This window comes from Pinus tabuliformis, chromosome 3_2 (genome assembly GCF_031772625.1).
Source record: "Pinus tabuliformis cultivar Carrire ecotype Pingquan chromosome 3_2, CPIR1, whole genome shotgun sequence".
NCBI lineage: Eukaryota > Viridiplantae > Streptophyta > Pinopsida > Pinales > Pinaceae > Pinus > Pinus tabuliformis.
The window spans coordinates 182,207,748-182,230,680 of NC_142302.1; the positions used below are offsets into that span (position 1 = coordinate 182,207,748).

General features: G+C 41.6%; 1 protein-coding gene across 2 annotated transcripts in view; it reads right to left on the reverse strand.

The window, feature by feature from the left end:
* LOC149180393 (mucin-like protein) overlaps nucleotides 1-22,933 on the reverse strand; it is an 85,605-nt gene that overhangs the window by 61,461 nt on the left and 1,211 nt on the right. The window lies entirely within an intron of this gene.

The following is a 22,933-nucleotide window of genomic DNA, read 5'->3' on the forward strand; positions in this document are numbered from 1 at the left end:
GTTTATAAAGGCGCAAAGTTATATGGTTGAGGTTTTATGGCGAGTTTAGGCTTTGCGCTCGGGGCTTAAAGGCAAAGGGGCTATTTTGTTGGGTTTAGGAGGAAAATAGGGTAATAGAGGTAGCAAAGAATAAGTGGGGTAGAGAAAAAGGAGAAGGTGACCATTTGTGAGCCTTCTTTTAGACACAGACCAACAGACCATGCTTGTCTCTGACCTTAGAAAATCATCGTTATATAGTAGAGCTAACACTGGCTCCTTCTCGGGATGAGATCCTCCCTGTGAGGTCTTAAGAACCGTAGACCACTGCCTTCATACAAAAACCAGATTAAAAACATTGCCTAGTATTCCATTGGGCATGGAGTCTATTTAAGCCTACACTAAAATTTGGTAAAAACAACATATTTACAACATTAAGGCCTGGAGACCTTAAACAACATAAACTTTCAAAAATCGCCCATTTACTGGGCCATCAAAAACTGTTTCTCCTTCCATACTTTGCAGCATGAAAGTGTTGTTCCCCTGGATCTAAGCAATGATAAAAGGTCCAGTCCATAAAGCATCGAACTTCCCATGGTTGCCTTTCTTTTCCTTCAATGCATCCCACTTAAGAACCAAGTCTCCAACTTGAAAATTGTCTATCTTTGCCTTTCTGTCAAAGGCTTCCTTGATTCTCTTCTGATGTGTTGCAGACCTTTCAATCAGTTGCTCTCTGATTTGATGCACTTCTGCCAAGTCACTGATCCTCTTTGCCATGTCATTTTCTTCATTCTACTCTTCCTGCAAGAAATTAGCCACAATGATGGTCAATTGGATTGGGAATACAGCCTCAGTGCCATATACCAGCTTGAATGAAGAATTCCCTATGGATTTCTTGGTGGTTACCCTGTCAGCCCACAATGCATACTTTAGCTTGGAATCCCAGTTCCTTTTATTGTCTTCTAGCAACTTCTTGATTATCCTTATCACGCTCTTGTTGGATGATTCTGCTAGACCATTACCTTGAGGGTAATATGAGGTGGAATGTACTAGCTTAATGCCCATTGAGTCACACATGTCCACCAACTCTTTTGCCCTGAAGGTTGTTGCATTGTCTGTAACTAATTTATGTGGACAGCCAAACCTGGTGAAAATGTTTTCTGCTAAGAACTTCATGACCACATGGTGATTAACTTTCCTGGTAGGGATGGCTTCAATCCATTTAGTGAAGTAGTCAATGGCTACTAAGATCCATTTGTGTTGGGCACTGGAATGTGGATTAATTTCTCCTGTGAAATCCAAACCCCACTGTTGGAAAGGGCCATTGGCATGTATTAGCTGTAAGGGCAGGGACTTCGACTGCTGTTTTCCTTCAAATCTCTGGCACCTGTCACAAGATTTCACAAATGAAAAGACATCAGAAAACAAAGTGGGCCAATAATACCCGCTTCTGAGGATCTTGTGGGCTGTGGTCTTCCAATAGTGATGTCCTCCACAAATGCTGGAATGAAACTAATGCATGGCCTCCATAGATTGTTCTTTGTTCAGAGTCCAGACACCTTAAAAGAGTTCAAGAGGGGTCCCTCCAGTAGAGCAGGATTTCATGAATGCAATATTTGGCTGCTCCGAGCTTAATAGTTCTAGCCTGGCTTGAACTGAGGTCTGTAGGAACTTCTAGCTTCAACAAAAATTGAGCTATTGTAGAATACCATTCACAAGAAGCTAGATTTTCTGCCAATGACTAGTTCTACCCTGGTTCGACTGTTTCTTCCCCTGTCTATCTGTCATCTGAGTTTGTGCTTATCGAATTCATGTCCAACATCCTGCAATTTTCTTCAGCCATTAGCTTGGCAAGGCCCTGACCTCTGACAAGCTTGGTGGGCTTCAATTCTATGTTGAACTCAATGAGCTTTGCAATCCATTTGGCCCTTCTTCCATCAACATCTGGTTGCGTTAGGACATCTTTTACTGAAGCAGAGGGCACATATGCCACTACCTTGGAGTGCAGAATGTATATTCTGAAAGCCTTTAAAGATTTGATAAGAGCATATGCCTATTTTTCAATAATGTCATACCTTAGTTCAGCATCCCTTAATGTTTTGTTGAAGAATGCCACTGGATGCTCTGAACCCTCATCATCTTTCTGCAATAAGGCTGCTACAAGGGTGTCACATGAGGCAAAGGAGAAGATATGGAACTCCTTGCTGTAATCTGGGCTGATCAAAGTGGGAGCTTCCATAATAGCTCTCTTGATAGCTTCAAAAGATCTTCTTGTTGCATCAGTCCATTTGATTTCTGATCCCTTTTTCAACATGGAGGTGATGTGCTTTACTAATTCTGCAAAATTAGCAATAAACCTCCTTACAAAGTTTATTTTGCCCAGAAAGGACTGGATGTCCTTTTTCGATCTTGGGACAAACAGGGTCTGTATTGCTTTTACTCTTTCTGGGTCAATCTTGACACCTGCAGCAGAGACAATGTGTCCAAGGAGCTTGCCCTCTTCTAAAGCAATCTATGAATTTTTAGGATTCACTGATATCCCAAACCTCCTGCACTTCAGAAACACCTTCTTCAAATGCTGCAAATGGTCTTGATGGTTGTTGAAGTATACTGTTATATCATCTAGGTAGACAAGGACAAACTTATCCTGTTCTCCTACAAATGCTATATCCATAGATCTCTGAAAGGTGGCTCCAGCATTCATCAACCCAAAAGGCATCTTGCAGTACATAAAAGTGCCCTAAGGATTGGTGAAAGCAGTCTTTTCTTGGTCATCTGGATGTACAGCAACTTGGTTATATCCTGAAAATCCATCCAGGAAAGACATCACTTTGGCTCCTGAGACTTTCTACAGCAAATGCTCCATCTTGGGCAGAGGATAATTGTCTTTCTTAGAGCATTTGTTCAAGTTCCTGAAATCAATGCACAGCCTGATTTCTCCACTTTTCTTCCTCACCACTACCAAGTTGGCTACCCACTTTGAATATCTCAGAGGGACTATGATCTTGGCAGCCAACAATTTCTTGATTTCTTTTTCAATCAGGGGGAGGAGTAGAGGATTTATGGGTCTTAGCTTCTATTTGAAAGGAATGGTGTCTTTCTCCAAGGGGATTTTGTGCTGGATGACCTTTTTGTCATAAGTCTTAAGGTCACTGTATTCCCAGGCAAAAACATTAACAAATTGCTTCATAAAGGTGCAGTACTCAGAACTTTGGGCAGCAGACAAGAGGGTGGACAGATTTATATACTTTGGATGATCTGGACTCCCTATGTTATGCCTATGGACTGCAGACTGGTCTTCTTTTTGGGCAATCTTATGAGGCACATCATTTTGGTCAAACAGCTTCTCTAGAGGCACTAGACCTTTTGGTATATGATTGCTAGGCAGCTGGACAATGTTGTCTTGGCCAATTCTGTTCTTTAGCTTGGGCTGGGAACATTCTTCCAAGGTTTCATTCTCTTGATCAATTTGCATTTCAGAGAATTCATCAATGACTTGCAGAAACCTATTTACTTCATCATCATCCTCAAAAACTTTCCAATGCTGGACATTATCAGGCAAGGATGGTCTACATTTTATCTGGACTTTATAAACCAATTTAGGGGGCATGGGAGGGATGAACATGCTTGCAGACACAGCAAGGGAATCAGCGAGCTGATTTTTAACTCTAAGGATATATGAGATACAAAAACTATCAAAAGAATCTTTGAGTCTCCATACCTCATCTCTGTATGCTTTCAGCCTTGGGTGTCTTGCTTGGAATGTTTTGTTCACTTGCTAAATGATGAGATCAGCATCTCCAAACACTTTTATGTCTCTGATTCCTCTGTCTTTGGCAGCGTTTAAGCCCAATATCAGAGTCTCATACTCTGCTATATTGTTGGTGACCTGAAAAGTCAATTTGAAAGACAGATGTGTGCTTTCTTGCTTTGGAGATACCAGCACCACTCCTGCTCCTGCAGTTTCCTTTGAACATGCTCCATCAAAGAACATCTCCCAAGCTTGTGTTCCTTCCTCTTCCATGGCCTGGCCTACTGGTTTCTTGATTTGCATCAAGGCCCTCTGGGATTCTTTAATTTGGAGAATACATGCTCCAAAATCAGTGTCCACAGATGGGATGATTAGAGGGATTCTTCTCATCACTAATGATGTAGGCCAGCTGGGCTCCCCTGTATAGTCTTCTGCTTTCTCCTCCAAAAACTGGGACAGTGGCATAAGATAAGTCATTTTGTAATGTCCCACCCAATCTCTTAATCCACCCTCTAGAAAGTAGCATACCAAACTTAGGGGGAACATCTGCTACCACAATATCCATCACCATGCTCTTCATGGGCAGCTAAGTTAGGGTGATAGCCAAATCTTTGATCAACCCCAGACATTTCACCTTCCTCGAATCAAAAGAGAACAGGTCATGATAAGGTCTAGTAATATCAAGGCCTAACTCTTCCATGACAGCTTTGGGCATCAAATTATGGCTGGCACCTGTGTCTAACAGACAGTTGTGGAGGATTTTGTCATGAATGGTCAAGGAGACATAAAATGATGGAGAATTATCATCAGTAGGTTCAGTCATTGGGCTAAGCACAACTGCAGGTTTATCATCTTGTAAATTCACATAGTCAGTGGAGGCTTGTGTGGCTTTCAGCTCAAGGGCATCAAGGATGGGCTTCCTAAAGGCCTCACTCTTTACAAGTTCTATCAGAGGTACAGATATTTTTAACTTCTGGACTTCTGATTCAAAACTGAAAGGGGAAGGGGACTTGTCAGGGCCTCTTACCTCTTGAGCTGGTGCTTTGAGGATGATAGGATCAGCTACTGGTTTTTTCTGTTTGCTGATCTGCTGCTCTATGGGGACAGCAGCTCTTTGGACAGGATTCTCCTTGACATTACTTGTTCTTGACCTCAAGTTATATCTTTGTTGGTCTTTAGTCTATAGAACAGCTTCTCTGTCCCACTCTTGATTGGTTTGGTCCCTGAGTAAGGATTCTTCGTAGGCAGCTAATGTCAAAAAGGCAGCACTGCCCTTGTCTTCCATGCAATGAATCTCATCCTCTTCATCAAATTGCTCCTCCTCCATGACTACGTTCTGGAAAGGAGCCTTAACCTTTTGTTCTTCGTTGGACTCTTTGCCCCTCTGAATGATCTGCATTTGCTCATTAGCTCTTCTGAATGGATTTGTAGTTCTAGGAGCAAATGTATTAGGCAGCCTTGCTTTCCCAGAACTCTACTCAACCTTCAGTTTGGATATTTCAGCAGCCAATGACTCAATCATTTTCGTCATTTTGTCAATTTTAGGCTCTGAAGATGAAGCAGAGGAAGAAGAAGCCTCACCTCTCTGCCTCCTTCTATCAGCATGACCTTTGAGCTTCTCTGCAGCCATGATATTTGATTCCACCTCTAAGGTTGCATCTTGCATTTCAACTAGAGTGGCACATCTTCTTTCTCTCAATAGCAGGCAGAAATCAGAATCAAAAGCATTGGCATAGGTGAGTTTGGCAGAGGTGGGGGTAGGCTTTACTTCAGCTGGTATCTTGCTATACATACGATTGAATCTTTTATTAAAATCAGACAATGATTCCCCATTTTCCCTCTTGAGGTTGCCAAACTCAGTATGGTAGTATAACAGGTCTTTCTTGTCCCCCCAATGCTTTAAAAACACATCATCTAATGCTTCAATGTCTGCTATAAACCTAGGGGTCAGCTCTCTGAACCACTTTCTAGCCTCTCCATCAAGGCTTTGGACAAATACCCTCATCCACACATCATCCTCACTGATATCTAGGTTATCAGCATAGCTATAAAAAGACTCAAGGTGTTCTTCGATTGTTACTCCCTCTGTACCAGTGAACTTAGGCATGTATTTATGATATTCTCCTGCAGGCATGGCATTCAAAGGAACAGGCAGGACTAGGGGTCCATACTTGGGTAGATGGAAGGGTACTGGTAGTTTGATAGGTAGGGCGCTGAGAAACGAATAACAAGGCTAAAGGAGTATGATGAACGGTAGGGGAGGTTTTCTTTGGACTGAGATCCAAAGGGGAACTTATTGAATAAGGAGCTTTATGAATCTCTGGGAATATTTCTTCACTGATAGTACTAGGCTCTATATTTTCAACATGTGCATGCTCAGCTACAAGCCTTTCTTGCAGAGATACATAAGATTGTTTAGGCTTACCTGATCCTGATGCTCCTTTCTGTGATGTTTTTCTCTGCTTGACAATCTTCTTAGGGTCAAGCACTAGATCAGCTGGTGATTTCTAAGGATTTCTCTGAGTATGCCTCACAAACTGAGCCAGAACTGTGCCAAAGGTTGGTCACCCAGTAGAGTCGCCAGATAGATGATTACAACCAAAAATGTGTCCAGACTTTGTCTATCATCAAAGTTGGATCTGTGTCGTTCTCCCAGGGAAGCTGAGCTTCAATCTCCTCTCCCCGGCAACGGCGCCAATTATGTTAGGATTCCAAGAAACTCTCCTAGGTTGTAGCTCGGAGATGCCTGGTAACATATAAATTCAACTATTGTTGCAGGTTTAATGGAAGGAATGATGGTTTGTTCAAGCCAGATAACCACTTCTACTTTGTTCCACCCCAGACATGCATGAACACCCCCAGATTACTAGGCTTTAGACCACCAAATGCTCACAGTTTAGATATTGGGTGAATATGGAGAATACTAACCACACCAGTAGATGCACAAGACCATGTGATGGTCGGCTGCAACTAGTAAAGAAACTTGTAAATCTATTCCACTAATGCACAGACAGGATGACAGCTCTCTTGCATCAGATAGAAAGAAACCTGAGTAACCTATTCAGTGATACATTCAACAATCTAACACAGATAAGATGACAGTTATCTAGTGCTAAACTTCAAAAGATCATGAACACAGCATATCAAGCACAAGCTTAGAACAGAGAAAGATGAAAAGTGAGCAGTTAACAACAGAAGAAGCTTGTATTAGTTGAAAATGAAGACGAGACACTGCAAGTGACAAAATATCTATAGTCTCTAGAAGTTGAACCTTACATCAAAATGCCAACCACCAACCCTGATTACATCTTGTTTCTGGGTATTTATAGATTTTCATTACAAGGGCTCTCGGCCATTTAGGTATGGAGGGGTCATAATTGACCACCAACCACATTTAACTGCCTGATGAGGTCTCTGACTGTGTTTGCTTGCTTCAGAGGATAAATCTGATCTGTTCAGGTGTTGTGTTGTCTTCTTAAACAGTTGGAGTGCTCGTACCAGTGAAGTTCCATAACTGATAAATGCAGTTACGGGGTCGTGCTCTGTCCTTTTCTCCCTTGGCCATACTGTCTGTTAAACATGGTTGTTGGAAGTCTGACTATGACTGCTGGCAAGCTGGTCATCTTCCTCCTCGGGCATCAGAACGGATGGAGGACGTGGAATGCATGGCGAGTGGACGAGTTGGATGAGCGGAAAGAATGGCCGTCAGATTGAGGAAACGGACAGCGGAGATGGCTCGGCGGGGGATATCGGCCAAGGTGGGAGCGAGTTGAATTTGGGCCGTTAGATCTTGGGCAGTCAGATCGAACGGTGATCCGGGGACAGAGTCGCGCGGGCGTTAGCGAGCAGGAGCGGTTTAGTTGGGCGGTAATGGTATTGATCGCAGCGCTCTTGGGCACTAAGCGGTAAAAGGACGGGGTCGCGCGATGCCACTCATCGATCGACACGTAGCGGCGGATGGGAGAGAAAAACCGCTCTCATCGCGCGCTATCGTTCGATCAAATCGCGGGCGCGAAAAGAGCGAATGCCATTGGATCTCGGCGAAGGTGATCCGATGGTGGGGTTTTGATCGTGTAGGTTGCTTTATCGAACGCAATGGGAGCCGTAGGATCGGCGAGGAAGATCAACGGCAGAGGTGAGGCGAGGGGTTTATAAAGGCGCAAAGTTATATGGTTGAGGTTTTATGGCCGGTTTAGGCTTTGCGCTCAGGGCTTAAAGGCAAAGGGGCTATTTTGCCGTGTTTAGGAGAAAAATAGGGTAATATAGGTAGCGGAGAATAAGTGGGGTGGAGAAAAAGGAGAAGGTGACCATTTGTGAGTCTTCTTTTGGAAACAGACCAACAGACCATGCTTATCTCTGACCTTAGAAAATCATCGTTATATAGCAGAGCTAACAGGCTCTACAAATGTTGTACAGGTTGTGACAGATGCAGCAACAGTGTGTAGATTAGCAGGATTAATGATTCAGAATAAATACAGACATATTTTCTGGACCCCTTGTTGTGTGCATGCACTCAATAATGCATTGAAAGACATTGGCAAAATTGAGTGGGTATCTAACTTGGTGACAGCTGCAAGAAATGTGCAAATGTTTATTTGCAATCACCACACCTCCTTAGCCATGTACAGGTCTCATGCGAGGAAGGAATTCCTCAAGCCTACCGATACCAGATATGCTAGTTATTTTCTTTTATTAGAGAGGATGTTGGAGGTGCAGTCAGCATTGCAAGGCATAGTTGTGACTCCAGATTGGAACAGATAGGCAGAATCCAAGACAGAGGAAGGGAAGAAAATCAGGATTCAGATATTGGATAATGATTGGTGGACAGATTGTGGTTATTTGGTGTCACTCTTACACGTCCTGTAGTTGAGGTCATTCGCTACACTAACATAGATTCTCCTACTCTTGGAGAAATCTATGAGACTTTTGATAGTATGTTGGATCAAATAAGGTTGGCCATTCGTGAGAAAGATCCTTCCTTAGAGTTCTATACGACTCAGATTCGACCCATTATTTAGCGTAGGTGGGATCGAATGAATACACCTTTGCACATGGCGGCATATGCACTCAACCCAAAATGGTATGTGGCAAGAACTGATAGAATTCTTCCCATTGAAGATCCAGAGGTCAAAAAGGGATTTCAAGCAGCCATTACAAAGATGTATAGTTCAGAAGAAGGGAGAACCATTAGGAGACAGTGGATGCAATTTGCAAGTCTCAATGGTCCCTTCAACAAGCCTAATGCAAGGGAAGATCGCAATGATTTAGGCCAGACTGACCCCATTGATTGGTGGACCATGCATGGGGATGAAAATCCAGAGATCCAACAACTTGCTATTCGCTTATTGTCTCAAATTGCTAGTTCCTCTGCAGCAGAGAGAATTGGTCCACATATAGCTTCATCCACGCTATCAAGAGCAATAGACTTTCCTCTAGGAGAGCAGAGAAGCTAGTTGCAGTGCACAGTTCTCTACGTCTTGCACATAAGAAGACACCAGAGAGTCGAAGGGGACCAGCAACACGATGGGATGTGGATCTAGAGGATAGTGCACAGATAGATGATGAGGATGGACCAGATGAGTTGCAGCATGGTTTGGTTGGAGTTCCATTGGTTACTCAAGAGAGTGACTCTGACTCAGATAACGACATTCCCATTGATGGTCCTGATGACTTCATGCAGCAGATGGATGTAGAGGACCATCATTGAGATTGAGTCCTTGAAGTTGATTTTACTTTCAGTGTTCATTTTCCATTTTTACTTTTCAGTTTTACTTTTAACATTTGAGTTGTGACACTAGATATTGATGACCGACTCTTCACTCTTAACTATTTTTGAGTTTGAAACTTTGAGTTATATAAATTGAAATTTTTAATTTAGTGTTCAAACTTCAGTATCTAGTATATTAAAATTTAATATAGTATATAGTAATATACTAGTATGTTTTGCTTTCAATTTAGATTCTAGAATGATGAATGATGAATTCAGAATTTTCAATTTTCAATTTAATTTTTAAATCAATGATTCAATGTAGATTATAGAATGATGATTGATGAATGATATGGATCAATGTACATTGTATTTGAATATTTCATTATTGAATTTTATTATTGAATCTTATGGTATTGATGAATTAGAATTTAGAACATTATAATGAGTATGTCATATGAATGATGTATGTATCAAAATGAATGATGAGGACAGATCAAGATTCAATTACAATATATGTCATTATTTGATTCAATTATGAATTTAAATTTTATGTATGGATCAAATTTGAAATTTCAATGTATTGGTATTACTATTACTAATTAGTCTATTTAATATGCTTTCATTATTGAACAATGAATATGAACATGAAAATTTCAAAATTATCTATATATATATATAGAGAGAGAGAAATTGTATACCCCGACATCCCCCCGTCCCCCCTAAATTTCCCTAAAATTTGAGGGTACTCCCACACGTCCCCTTTATGCGTCTCCCCGTCCCGGAGACTTGGTGGAACGTTGTATAAGACTAATAAATTCAAAATGACACCTGATAGATAACCAGCACAAACTAATATCAATTGGAGACCCACTGTAGCACCATACATTTCCTTATAGCCTATAGGGTCAAAAGTTACTTTGAGAGTTTTGACAATCAAAACAAGACATAGGTGCCAAAGACAAGTTACACCAAACATATGCAAAGAATTGGATGCTAGCACAGTAAAAAATCAACACTTCTGTTGAACAAACGCCAATTCTGTTGGTTGCAGTACAATCCCACCTTAGCTTTGACTGCAAACAAGTTATTGTTGTCCAAGTACATTCGAGATTTCTCTTCAAGCTCTTCCATTAGGACCCCACTATCTTGTACAGGCACCTCAACAACAGTATGTGAACACAAAATTCACCTTAATGGCCTCAAATGACAAATATTTAATTTGGATCCTCTTAGATGCAAGCCAACAAACAAACACCCCACTCTAAGGTGATCTTGAGGCCCCTTGTGAGTTCCCAGCTTCCACCTCATTATTCATCATCAGACCCGATCCTTCCATGAAGTTAAGCTCCTCATCAGTTTCAAGCAATCTCAAACTTCCACTTTACCGAGGTTCTTCTTTGAATCCACCAAGCATAATTTTTTATTTGGGATCACATATGCCAAGGGATCCATCACCCTAGGTTTCAGTAGCAATCCCAGAACTATCCTATTGGGCTCTAGGACCTTCCAAAACAAACATAGGTCCATCACAAGGCTCCTAGCTACCACGGCCCATGCCTCCCTGACATACTTATGTAAAAGGCAGGCCATAGACTTCTTCTCCCTTATTTCTTGATTCAAGCTTTCAGTCAACATGAACAAGTAAAAAATGCTCTATCTTAGATTTAACACTGGGACAGAAATGTCCTGCCATGCTACGGATGTCATGTTTGGCTAAGAAACCACAAGTAAGGGGTATCTAATCCACCAAAGTTGGCCTGTGCTTGCACTTGGCTCTATCTGTTTTTGTAAGCACAAGGCATATCATTGTATAAACTTGAACTTGGAAGCAGGTTATGCAAAAGTAGGGAGGCCCATTTAACAAATTCCAGATGAGGACATCATGTGTTAGCAACTACTTATGTAGGAAAAGACACAAATCACACTGCTCTCAGTGACCTTTTTTTATAACGAAAGCTGTCTCTAGCCTTCAACATCATTACTCATTTCAATGCCCTTTGAAGGGCTCAAGCATTGATGAAAACATAAGCATTGGCAAAAAATTGTGGAGGATCTCAACATGAGGACATCAGAAACATCTACAAAAAATTCAGCAAATCAAGAAAACATCAAAAAAAATATAAAAGTAGTTCAGTTTTTCAAAAAAATTTTAAATATAAACAAACAATAATGTCAAATAATCACATTGGCACATAAATATGAGAAAAATAGGGATATAAAAAATGCAGTGGATGCCAAATGATACATCAAGATTTGAACATTAACTGCAGATACTGATTCCCGATAGTTGTCAATTCAAGACTTTAAGGAGCAAAACTAATACAGCTTACATCAAATATATAATAAATGTATCTCATCATCATATATAATTGTATGGGCGTGTCGGCGGGAAAATGAGAGAGGGAAGCATTTTGGAATTTTGCATTGATTAAATTTCTACTTCTAGAATTTCCATCACATAAAGCATATCATATGTCTTCAAGTCGGTGGTAAAAAAAAAAAGCAGAAACTTTCTGAGCAAATCAGCATGGTAGATTTCAACTTTTATCACATAATGTGTTGGCTGAACCCTGATATAAGTAGATCCTCATTTGAAATCTGCTCCATTACTTTCAAAGATTCTCGAGGATGAAACCTTTCTTTGATGCTATTATCCACTAAGTCATTCAGAAATTCAAACCATCCGCATTGATCCTTATATCAGACATGAGATGACGATCATCATAGACCTCAGATTTCTTTTTCCATTGAGCCTCTACTGAGGATAGAAACTGTGGGTGTATTCATTCCCCACACACACCATTCTCACTTAAAGTAAGTTTTAAGCCTATGCAGTGAAACAATGTATACAGATGCTTAAACAAAATAAAAAGAACACTGGAAAACACACAGTGCATAGAAATTTATCCTGGAAACCCTTAATCAAGAAGACCAACAAACCTCAGAGTTGCACTTATTCTTTATTGTATAAACTTATCTATACACAATAAAATATTTAAGTTTTCTGCAACATCCAAACCCTAATCCATTAACCCAAATTAGAATACAACCCTAATAATGGGCTGGAAAACCATTGGCCAAAAACTGACCAAAAACGGCCAAACTTTTTTTTTGTTGGGATGACCCCGCCCCTCAAACCCCCTGGTGTGCCCAACACATACAAACAACACATAGAGATGACCACGCAAAGAATACAAGACAATCCCAGCACTTAATTCACCACTGTAGCTTTCTCATTTCAAATTCAGTAGACACAGCATTTCACTAAAGGACAAAGTCCATGATTTCCCCAACAAAAGACAATCCACAAAGTGAATTACCAATTTTCTAGTACGTTTGGCTCTCTGGTATAGTACAACAATCACCTTCGAACTTCCCTCTCAACCTTCAAAATTGAACAACTATTTGCTTGCATGATAAAGGTAAATTTTAACTGCATGGCATGAAGGGGCCACATATCTCTCCACACACTACTCTTCCCCAGCTATGTTTAATTAAACATTGATTAGTTAATAATCGGGAGACATAATTAAGTTTTATAAGACTCTGAGTTGACTTCTTTACTAAGGTCTTTTCATTGTCCTATTTAAGCCCCCTTGTCTTTCCCCTCATGTGGAGTCATAGCCTCCATCTTTTCATCCTTCTCTTATACAGTGGGTGATGTACAAGCCTGGGAATATTTGGCTGGGTAGATGCCAGGATAATTAAGTTTTATAAGACTTTGAGTTGACTTCCTTACTAAGGTCTTTTCATTGTCTTTATTAAGCCCCTTTGTCTTTCCCCTCATGTGGAGTCATAGCCTCCATCTTTTCAACCTTCTCTTATACAGTGGGTGATGTACAAGCCTCGGAATATTTGGCTAGGTAGATTCCCCTGGCATCTTGTTAAATTATGGTATATTCTATGCTTAGAGCAATTTACTTCAATTCTTCTTATTAGCCCAATGTCAATTCTCAGTATAGCAATCACATTAACATATAAGTAAAACGCTGATAGAACATAAATAAAACCGACAGAAGACAAGCCAAGACAAGAGACACAAGATGTGGTGGCTAGCCAGGGACAAACCCCAATCTGGGGAAACCCTTTGATCAATTTTTCTATATTCTTCAATAGTTCAGCAGAGAGAGATAGTACAATATCACAAATCAGTGATTTACAACAGCAGCAGCGTAATTCAAATCAGCAAGGTCAAAGCTGCTCAAACAGCTCACTAATGACCTTAAGACATTCTAGGAGAACTCAGCCTCGAACAGCAAGTATATGCAGCCCAAAACAGCCCTTGGTCAACAGTCAAACAGCAGTCAACAAAAGTCACAGCCTGCGGTCAGCCCTAACCAGTTAACACTAATCTACGTTTGGTCAACGCTGATCAATGTATCACCCAAAACAGAAATCTGCCGTCAAGATCTGGTCAACACAAGGTCAACGCACTACCCAGCAGCTTGGTCAATGGTCAGCAGCCTGTAGTTCGGTCAACGGTCAGTCAACGCAATCAACATTTGTCCTAAAACAGAAATCCGTCCTCTTCTATGAACGTGTGAGAGATCAGCTGCTCCTATGCTTGCCCAATCAGATTAGGAGAGAGAAGATGGTGAAATAAGCACAATGCCTCCTCCTTTTATATGCAATGTTGAGGTTTAGCTGGGGGTGTGCCACACAATTTAACTTGTTGGCCGACCTTGACAAATTGTCAAGAAATACAAATAAATTCATATCTCCATGAATACATGTCAGAATCGTATGATCGTTAGATCAATCCTACACCTCTCAACAAGAGGAATCCAAGAAAAATATCAGCTGCCATAAATAAGATGACCCGCATGGAGTTTGGCCCTAGTTGCCAATTTCAACACTCCCTCTCAACTAGGGAGAACTCCATCTGCTAGTCCATCTGTCTGTTAGTACTATCTCTGACATCAAATGCAATGACCTGCACTGCTCGGCTCTACTCCGCTGAACTATGAAGAAAAAGAAATGATCGAGAATGTATCATACCATCCTCTATTGACCCAAAGTCAGTCCCAGATAAAAGAGAGTGCCCAATAGCGCTCTTACTAACCCGAAGTCAGTCCCAATGAAGAGAGTGTGTCATACCACTCTCACTGATCCCAGATCAGTTCCAAAAGAGAGTGATTTATATCACTCTTACTGACCCGAAGTCAGTTCCAGTTGATCCCAGATCAATGTCATCCTAGCATAGGGAGTAAAGTAGATACACGATGCGTCCATCGGTACTACTATGGTCCCTATCCTCATTTCCCTACTCATTGGCCAGATGAGAGGTACTTCCCATGAGTCCCAGACTGCATGGGTAGGATGTCTCGGCAGGAGAAGGATGAACCACTCATCCTGCCTACATGTCACCACAGGGTATCACAAGGGAAGGTTGAACCATTCACCCTATACACAGCGCACCACTAAGGGAGAGTGAATCACCCTTGTTAGAACATTAATCACACCTGACCGTATGTGGGCGTGTTAGTCGGCGAAGAGTGGCTATAGTCAGCTGATTTAGGTAGATAATAAATAGCAGTAAGTGAATAGCTGTAGTGGATCTGTGTATAAATTTCTATGTTTGTAATGTAAGGATGAAGCTCTTCCATGAGTCTTCCAGTTTCTAATTTGGTATCAGAGCATGTGTGTTTAGTGTTGTATGCTGCGCTCTCTAATCTGGTATCGGAGCCGAGGGTTTCAGCAGAGTGGAGAGCTCAGGAGTGTGAGTTGTGTTGAGTGTTGAGTTTGTTTGTTGCTGCAAATTGGTGAGGCGGTAGCGCTGCTGTGAACTTGCAGTCCGCCTGGTGAGGTTTGTTCGAGTAAGAACAATGTTGTGTAAACCGTGAGGAGGAAGGCGCGCCCCTGTCCAGAGTAGTGGAGCTGTGTGCTCATTAAGTTGGGAGCTGTGTGCTCAGCCAGTTGTCGTGTGGCTGCGTGTGGTGGAGTTGTGTGCTCATCGAGTTGGGAGCTGTGTGCTCATATAGTTGGGAGCTGTGTGCTCAGCCAGTTGTTGGCTCACTCAGGTGAGCTGTGAGGAAGGCCCAGTGGTGTCTGCGTAAGGTAGGATCTGAGTTAGAAGAGTGTTGTGTTAAGTGCAGACTGTGTGAGGTGAGGCGGAGCGGTGTGGCTAGCCTTGATGTGCGTCTGCCAGGGTGTCAATCACCATGTCGAATCTTGTGTGTTGAGGACGCGTTGAGTCCTGTGTTGCTGGGCTGCTTAGAGGTCTCAGTGGTGTGAAGGTCTCAAGGAGCGAGATCCCATTTGTGTCTGAAGAGTGGTGGATTGTGTGCCACCTGGAGTATTTTTTTAAAAGCTGTTTGTTGCAGAGTGCTGTTGAAAGAGAATCATTGAAGCACCGTGTGTGGAGCCTGGAGGGCCGAGGAGAGCTGCTTGCTGAAGGAGCTGGGGATTTCCCAGGAGGAGCTGCGAAGTGCTGGTAAAAGAGGGCGTTGTGCGTTGAGAGCTTGAGAGCCGCAGAAGCGCCGCTGTTGTGAATCTTGGAGGAGATTGTGTGTTAAGCGTTGGGGACGTGAGAATCTTCTTGGAGAAGCAACCTACATTAATACTGCTGGACAATTATTTTTTGAGTCGATGACTGTTTGAGTAGCGTTGTGGTGCTGTGAAGATTGGAACGTTGTTGTTCCTCTCTGTTCTTCATGTTCTTTGAATGTTGTAGAAAAATCGGTTTGCAGCGGGTAAAGGCTTTGGTGAAGGTCGAATTGGTTGAAGCTGTCTGTTGAATGTGATTTCTGTGTTCCAGCCACGAAATGAGGAGAGAGCCACCACGGTCGTTTGTTTATGTTTAGAGCTCAAAAGAGCCTTCGTTGGAACAAGCATGGACCCCTTAGCAAGAAGTCAAAAATGAAATATTTTGTTGTAAGCCTAGCTGAGACTTAGACCAGCAGGCAAGTTAAATTTTAGGTCGTCGTGATTAAGGGGAGGTGTTAGAACATTAATCACACCTGATCGTATGTCGGCGTGTTAGTCGGCGAAGAGCGGCTATAGTCAGCTAATTTAGGTAGATAATAAATAGCAATAAGTGAATAGTTGTAGTGGATCTGTGTATAAATTTCTATGTTTGTAATGTAAGGATGAAGTTCTTCCATGAATCTTCCAGTTTCTAATTAAGAGTATAGTGTCTTTGTTATATAGTTGGAATTAGGGGGAGTGTTGGAAGATATTAATTCCAACTACCACTATTGATGCAGTAGCTAGATTAATCTAGAGAATACAACAGATAGTCAAAGTGCAGGTTCCAAAAGTCGGCGGGTCATCAATGTTAGTCAGCAGATTCATGTAGAATTGACGGCTATCCGTGTGTGTAAATTTCCATGGTTGTTAATGCAATGAACAAGCTCATTTTATGAGTCTTCCCGTTCCTGTCATGGTATCAGAGCATGTGTGTTTAGTGTTGTATGCTGCGCTCTCTAATTACCCTATGGTCGCTCGTCGGTCCAAGAAGTACCCCAAACCCCTCGGAGCTCCCAAAGCTCAATGTATGCATCATACAAGACCCTCATAAGAGGGTCTCTCAACGACTCCTAGTCATTGGGAAGTCAAGAATTTGACCTTTCCCAAGGACTTCATCGGAATCTCAGCGACCTGCTCATCTGTCCCAATATGATGGAGCCTTATTGCTCCTCGTTGTACCATATCCCAGATAAAGTGGTACCTGATATCGATGTGCTTGGAGCAATCATGAAATACGAGATTCTCTGATAAACGAATCCCACTCTGGTTGTCGCATAGGATCACGGTAGTATCCAATGTATGTCCAAACAACTCACTGAAGAGCTTCCTCAACCAAACAGCCTCACAGGAGGCCATACTCGCAGCAATGTACTCTGCCTCAGTGGTGCTCAAAGCCATCGACTTCTGCTTCCTGCTCATCCAGGATATCGAGGCAGAACCCAAAGAAAAATAACACCCAGAAGTGCTCTTTCGGTCCACCACACTACCTGCCCAATCAACACTGGAATATCCATGTGGCTCAACCATATATTGGCTCAACATGTTGACTGCAAAACATATATACGAACGGGAGTTCATCAAGAACATATATACGAACATATATTCGCTGATGAGGCTCAACCATATATTGGCTCAACATGTTGACTGCAAAACATATATACGAACGGGAGTTCATCAAGAACATTAATGCTCCTATGTGTTGACGATACTCATAAGCATTTCCCAAAGCAGGTTCGGCAGCACTACCGCATAACTTCTTGAAGTTAAGCTCCATCGAGGTAGTCACGGACTTGCAGTCCACCATACCGAATCTTTCCAATATCTTCACCACGTATTTTCCCTGAGATAAGAAAAATTCTCCTGGCTTTTGCCAGACTTTCAGCCCTAGGAAATAGTGCGTCAGTCCTAGGTCCTTCATTTCAAATTCAGAAGCCAACTCCCTCTTAAATTTGTGAATGAGAGGGTCTGCACCTGTCAGGAAGAGGTCGTCAATATACAACACCAATATGAGAGGCTTATCATCCTCAACCTTAAAGTAAAGGTTTGGATCGGCTTCACTCCTAGTGAATCCCAGCTTCATCAAGTAGTTATCGATCCTCTCATACCAAGCTCGGGGTGCTTGCTTCAGCCCATAGAGAGCTTTCTTCAACCTGCATATGTGAGATTCCCGATTATGAATCTCAAACCCCTTGGGTTGTTCCACATATACTTCCTCTTTAATCGAACCATGCAAGAACGTGGTCTTGACATCCATCTAATGTAGGTTCCATCCTTGCGAAGCAGCAAGGGCTATGATCGAGTGGATGGTGGTGTATCGGGCAACAGGTGCAAATATCTCGTCATAATCTACACCTTCCTTTTGAGAGAAGCCTCGAGCAACAAAGCAAGCCTTATACTTTTTAGCACTCCCATTGGCTCCATGCTTTATTTTGTAAAGCCACTTCAAGGTGACAACTGTTTTGTCCTGGGGTCTGGGGACCACATCCCAGACATCATTCTTCATGATGGACTCGTATTCCTCATTCATAGCATCCTTCCATACTTGATGCTTCACGGCTTCTTCGAACGATGAAGGCTCATTTTGAATGATGGTGCTCATAATGGTCAAGTATCCTTGATACCTAATTAGCTTCTTACTTTCACGAAAAGTCCCTCTGGGTGCAATATGTCCTTCAGCATCATCAAGTATCCCCCTAAGCCATGAGGGCCTCTTCCTAGAAGAGGAAGGCTCTTGCGGAGGAGGATCAATGGGATCCATAGGTTCTTCCACATCGGGCATCGTCTCATCTTCCTTCTCATCCATCTTCCTGGTGTCAGCTTCTTTAGTTTTCCTTAGAATAGGAAGGTTGTCAACCTTGCTAAGAGCCATATCTTCATCAAATGTGACATCATGACTAATCTCAACTTCCCTTTGACCAACCACATAGATTCTATAGCCCTTAGAATTTTCGCTATAGCCCACAAAGATTCCCTTCTTTCCAGATGCACCCAATTTGCTCCTTTTCTCTTCCGGCACATGAAAATATACAGAACTTCCAAAAATTCTAAAATGGTAGACATCAGGTTTCTTACCAGTGAACATCTCTTCGGGAGTCTTGGAATCCAATGCTTGATGAGGATATCGGTTTTGAACATATACGACGATATTCGCAACTTCAGCCCATAGAAACTTCGAAAGCCTTTGATCATGGAGCATGGCACGAACAACTTCCACAAGTGTGCGATTCTTCCTTTCCGCCACACCATTCTGCTTAGGAGTGTATGGTGTTGTGGTCTCCCTCTTAATACCAGCCTCTTTCCAAAAGTCATGGAACTCATTGAATTCATACTCGATCACATTATCAATCTTTAAAATCTTGATCCTCTTCTCGGTTTGATTCTCGATCAAGGCTTTGAAGTGATGGGACCAGGAGAACACTTCATCCTTCTTTTTCAAGAAGTATATCCAAGTCTTGCGAGAATAGTCATCTGTAAAAGTGAGATAATATAAATATCCTCCCAAAGAGTTCACGGGCATCATACCAAATATGTCAGAGTGAACCAACTACAAAATGTCGGAGGTCTTGCTATGGCCTGAGGGGAATGGTCCCCTTTTGAGATTTCCTTCGGCACATCCCGGACATACACCTTCATGCTCGTATCCTTGTCACCATTTGTCTCACATCAGGTAGAGCCTTATAATGAAAGTGGGAAAACCTCCAGTGCCATAGTTCAGACTAAAGAGATGTGTCGCAAGACATGACTCCCAACGGACTTCCTCCAACTTGATATAAAGAGTCAACTCAAAACCCAAAAGTGAAAGCATTTTTTAAATTACTTTTCCACACACGTACCTTGTCATCGATGAAGGCCACCTTGTAGCCTTTGTCTTCCATTTCCGAAATGGACACCAGGTTCTTTTTGAGATCAGGTACATATAGGACTTCTTGCAAATGAATTGTGTTACCCTGATTTAATTTAAGAGTAGTATTCCCTACACCCTTTATGGGATAGGTGGAATTGTCTCCAAGAATAATCTCCAAGTTTGTCTCCTTCTCTAACAGATTAGAGAGAGCTTCCTTGTAACCAATGAAGTGCCTTGAAGCACCATTATCAATAAGCCAATTGCCCAACGAGTCCGGAGGAGAGGTAGTGGAGAGGGCCGATATCAGATAATATTCATCTTGCTTATTGTTAACAACATTTGATTCATACCTGGAGTTCCTTGCTTTCTTGGAGGGTTGACCACTTCCTTGATTTCCAACATTCCTCTTTCCTTTGCCATTGAACCTGCCATTCCTTTGATTGTGGTTGGAGTTGCCCCGGGAGTGATTTTGATCATCGTCATGAGATGTGTCCTTCCTATTTGGACACTCCCTCGCATAGTGGCCAAATTTATTGCAAGCGAAGCATCTTCCCTTTCTTCCACCCTTCGATCCGACCTTTCCTTTGAATTTAGACCCAGAATTATTTCTCCTTTTAGCTTGAGAGGAGAAAGCAATGGGGTTGCCTTTGCTTGAAGGCATTTCTTGCTCCACCATCCTTGTCTCTTCTTGAATACATCTTGCCATAAATTTCTCAAATCCTGGAATTCGATCGTTGTTGAGAAGTGGTTCTAAATACATACCATTCAGATAGGAGCCCTCCAAGAGTAGTGATAGTTAGTTCCCTGTCAACAATGACTTCTCCAATTAATAGGAGGTCATTTTTTATCTCAGTGATCCTTAAGAAGTAGGATTGAATATCCTCGTCTTTGCCCTTCTTAATATCCTTCAGCTTATTTTTGAGGAACAAAACTTAATTTGCATCACTAACTTTAAACAAGCTTACCAGTCTATCGTAGATCTCCTTGGAGGTGTTCAGCTCGGAAACGTAGGCCACCAAACGCTTGTCAATAAAGTCTCAGGTGATCTTCTTTGCTTTGACTTCACTCTTAGTGTACATATTCCTTGTAGTAGCCGGTGCATTTGATGGAGGCTCCGTAATTCTGCCTCTCACATAATCCAACACTTCTTGCTCTTCCAATGTCAGATCAAGAGACATCTTCCATCCGTGATAGTCAGACTTCTCACGGAGCTTGTCTTCGGCAAGGAAGTGTGATGAGGAACCCATGAAGCCTTTTGACTTTTTCCAACTATCTTTGGTGATTGCTCTTGCTCTTGCTTGGGCTTTGTCTTCACTTCAGCTCTGATACCATGTTAAATTATGGTATGTTCTATGCTTAGAGCAATTTACTTCAATTCTTCTTATTAGCCCAATGTCAATTCTCAGTATAGCAATCACATTAACATATAAGTAAAATGTTGATAGAACATAAATAAAATCGACAGAAGACAAGCCAAAACAAGAGACACAAGATGTGGCGGCTAGCCAGGGACAAACCCCAATGTGGGGAAACCCTTTGATCAATTCTTCTATATTCTTCAATAATTTAGCACAGAGAGAGAGATAGTACAATATCACAAATCAATGATTTACAACAGCAGCAACATAATTCAAATCAGCAAGGTCAAAGCTGGTCAAACAGCTCACTAATGACCTTAAGACATCCTAGGAGAACTCGACCTCCAACAGCAAGTATATGCAGCCCAAAACAGCCCTCAGTCAACAATCAAACAATAGTCAACAAAAGTCACAGCCTGCGGTCAGCCCTAACCAATCAACATTGGTCAACGTTGGTCAACATATCACCCAAAACAGAAATCCGCAGTCAAGATCTGGTCAACACACTACCCAACAGCTCGGTCAACGGTCAACAGTCTTGCAGCTCAATCAACAGTCAGTGAACGCAGTCAACGTTTGCCCTAAAACAGAAATCCGTCCTCTTCTTTGCACGTGTGAGAGATGAGCTGCTCCTACACTTGCCCAATCAAATTAGGAGAGAGAAGATGATGAGATGAGTGATGGTGAAATGAGACACAATGTCTCCTTCTTTTATATGCAATGTTGAGGTTTAGCTGGGGGTGTGCCACACAATTTAACTTGTTGGCCAACCTTGACAAATTGTCAAGAAATACAAATAAATTCATATCTCCATGAATACATGTCGGAATCAGATGATCATTAGATCAATCCTACACTTCTCAACGAGAGAAATCCAAGAAAAATATCAGCTGCGATAAATAAGATGACCCACATGGAGTTTGGCCCTAGTTGCCAATTACAACATATTGTAGCTAGGGGATTCATTCAAAAGGGGTTGTTAGACGATTACATTCCATTGCAATATTTTTTTGTTACACCAGAACTGCTCCCAAGAGGTGGGAAACCCGTTTCAATGGTTCCCGCGCTCCCGAAAGCTTTGGAACTATATGAGAATGTTACCTTTTCAGCGAGAGCTGCAATAGGAGCTGGGGAAAGTTTTGAGATCTTTGAAGACTGTTTTTTTGGAGTTCCGACATTCCCTAGGGTTGGGGAATACAAAGCTTGTAGAGAAATAAGCTGAACTGCCCACAAAACATGAGCCTATGTTGAAACTTTCGCAAAAAGAAAGGCCAAAGACATCCTTAACACCAATATCCTTAATTGAGACACTGGAGCAATCTCTTGATGGGTTAAGGAAACATGTGGCACCTCGACGTAAGGGCGATATCCAGGATGTCATGCTAATGAGTATTTCTTTTGTTGTTTATGTATATATATCGCAGAAGATTGTGTGTGCATATTGTATGTGGTTGTCAATGCTTAAACAATAGAGTTGTTTTTATATATATATATAAAGGAGAGACTTAGGGAGAGAGACATCCAAAGAATATATTTATATATAAAAAAATTATATATTTATTATTTATATATTTAAATTGATTTTAATATTTTAATATTTTAATTCAATACTACTTTTGATTATTATATAAATTATATAATTAAAAAAATATTTTTAATATATAATATTACCATTCCCAATTGGCTGTTTCATATAAATTTTGCTGTTTCTATAAATTTTGGGGAAGTCTCTGACCGTCAGGACAAGCTTACCCAAGTTGCCAATATTCCCACATCCCAGGAACTCGTACAACATAACAATATCCCGGAAGTGTAACCTTATGTTT